The 2,748-nt window shown below is 41.8% G+C and overlaps 1 non-coding gene across 1 annotated transcript; it reads right to left on the reverse strand.

Annotated features, from left to right (window-relative positions):
• Window positions 1-711: 711 nt before the first annotated feature.
• On the reverse strand, window positions 712-818 carry LOC131615341 (small nucleolar RNA R71). Its single transcript, XR_009287761.1, has one exon. It is a non-coding gene; the product is annotated as a small nucleolar RNA R71 (small nucleolar RNA).
• Window positions 819-2,748: the final 1,930 nt, after the last annotated feature.

Below are 2,748 nucleotides of genomic sequence, written 5' to 3' on the forward strand. Positions count from 1 at the left end.
ACTACACGACACGACTGTGCACTTGCAGTCATCAGATTTATAGACACGTAAAGTCGCGATCAAGTTTTTGGCGCCGTTGCTGGGGACTATTTAAGTCGATATCGTAACTCACTGTTACACCGTAGAGACTAGGGCAAATTCTTTCCTTTCTTTTTGAACGATTGTATGCCAAATACTCGTGCACAAGGAGGAGACCTGATACAACGAATCAACGAGATCAAACGTTTTGTTAACGTAAGACGTCGAGCTTATCATCTTCCCGAAGTAGCACCAATTCCGATTTCTCAGGAATTGATCTTTACTGATCAAATCAATCAAATCATCCCGAAGTTAGAGATGGCTGCCCCTCGTCCTCTTAGAGACTATGCCGCTCCTTCACGAGCTGAACCGCACTCAAGTATCGCACCACCTGCGATTGAGGCAAACAATTTCGAACTGAAACCTTCATTGGTACAAGCTGTCCAACAGAACCAATTCTCTGGAAGCCCTGCAGATGATCCTAATCTCCATTTATCCGTGTTCGTGCAATATGCCGACACTGTCAAAGCTAACAACGTAAGCCCCGAAGCTATTCGATTACGCCTTTTTCCTTTCTCCTTGAGAGATAGAGCTAGAGCGTGGCTTCAATCCCTGCCTTCTAATTCCATAACTACATGGGACGAACTGAAGAGAGTATTCTTAGCTAGATATTTTCCACCTAGCAAAACTGCTATGCTAAGAGGTCAAATCAACGGATTTACCCAAAAAGATAACGAATCACTCTTCGAAGCTTGGGAGCGATACAAGGACATGCTTAGACTATGCCCTCATCATGGACTCGAACCATGGCTGATCATCCATACTTTCTATGGTGGTCTACTTTATAACACTAAAATGACTATAGATGCCGCTGCTGGCAGAGCTCTAATGGACAAACCCCATGATGAAGCATACAACCTCATAGAAAACATGGCACAAAACCATTATCAATGGGGAGGAGAACGAGCTGCTCTAGAGAAAACTCAAACCAAAGGAGGAATGTACGAAGTAAGTGGTATAGACCGCGTTAACGCTAAAGTAGACGCTTTAACTCAAAAGATCGAGAACTTAACCATCACTCCTTCAGCCACCGCGGCTGTTGTAGCACCTAACTGCGAGATTTATGGATTGACCGGACATGTTGTCACCGAATGTCAACTCTTGACTGGTATTCCATCTGATCAAGTAAATTACGCTCAAGGAAACCCTTACTCTAACACGTACAGCCCTGGATGGAAGAACCATCCAAACTTTTCGTATAAGAACAACAACGCGTTGTACGCACCTGGACAAACACCTGCTGTCCCACCTGGCTATCAGAAAGCGCCTGTAGCTGCTCAAAACGCCCCTAGGAAGTCAAATCTAGAAATCATGATGGAAAACTTCATAGCTTCCCAACAACAAACCAACAAAGACTTCCTAAATCAAAACATTCATAATAGTGAGCAACTAAAACAATTATCAAACAAAGTAGATGCTTTAGCTACACATAACAAAATGTTAGAAACACAAATCTCACAAGTAGCTCAACAACAAGAACCTACTGCTGCCCCTGCTGGCACGTTTCCTGCTCAACCACAACCTAACCCTAAAGGACATGCGAACGCGATTACACTGCGAAGTGGAACGAACTACGATGGACCTATTGATCCTAGAACTCAAAACGCACCCATGTCACAGCAAGAGCCAAAGGAAACCAAAAAGACATCGATTGATGATCAAACTACTAAAACAAATGAAAACAACTCTGATGTGGAACCTGAAAAGGAGAAACCTTACGTTCCACCACCACCTTATAAGCCACCAATTCCTTACCCTCAGAGATTAGCTAAATCTAAAACCAAAGTGCAATTTAAAAAGTTTGTAGAACTTCTGAAACAATTAAACATAACCATACCTTTCACAGAAGCTATAACTCAGATGCCTTCGTATGCTAAATTCTTAAAAGAAATCCTATCGAACAAAAAGAAACTCGAGGATAACGAGACTGTAACGCTTACCGCTGAATGTAGCGCTATCATTCAAAACAACATGCCTCCCAAACTGAAAGATCCTGGTAGTTTTTCCATACCCTGTGTGATAGGGAAGACTATTATAGACAAAGCCTTGTGCGACTTAGGAGCCGGTGTTAGTTTGATGCCTCTTTCAACCTGTAAGAAACTAAAACTAGGTGAGCTTAAAACTACGAGAATGTCTCTTCAACTGGCTGACCGTTTAGTTAAATACCCTGTAGGAATGTTGGAAAATATCCCTGTGCGAGTAGGTCAATTCTATATCCCGACTGATTTCATCATAATGGATATCCAAGAGGATTCCGACATCCCAATCATATTAGGAAGACCATTCTTAGCAACTGCTGGTGCAATCATAGACGTTAAACGAGGAAAACTAACCATCGAAGTTGGAGAAGAGAAGATTGAATTTATTTTGTCTCACTTCTTAAAAGCACCTGCAATCGACGATACATGTTGTTTCATGGACATCACTGATGAATGCGTCAGAGAAACAAAGATCGAACCACTCGAAAACCTTGAAATCCTAGAAATCCCAATAACCGAAACATCTGATGATGACACACAAGAAGAAAACCAAAACCTAAGTTTAACCGAATGTTTAGAACCAACACCCGAACCTACACCTGTTCCTAGTAAACTGACTGACGAACTCAAAACACTTCTAAACAATCTAAGATATGAATTCCTAGATACCGAACTTGAAAGACCTATAATA

Source organism: Vicia villosa, linkage group LG6, assembly GCF_029867415.1.
Source record: "Vicia villosa cultivar HV-30 ecotype Madison, WI linkage group LG6, Vvil1.0, whole genome shotgun sequence".
NCBI lineage: Eukaryota > Viridiplantae > Streptophyta > Magnoliopsida > Fabales > Fabaceae > Vicia > Vicia villosa.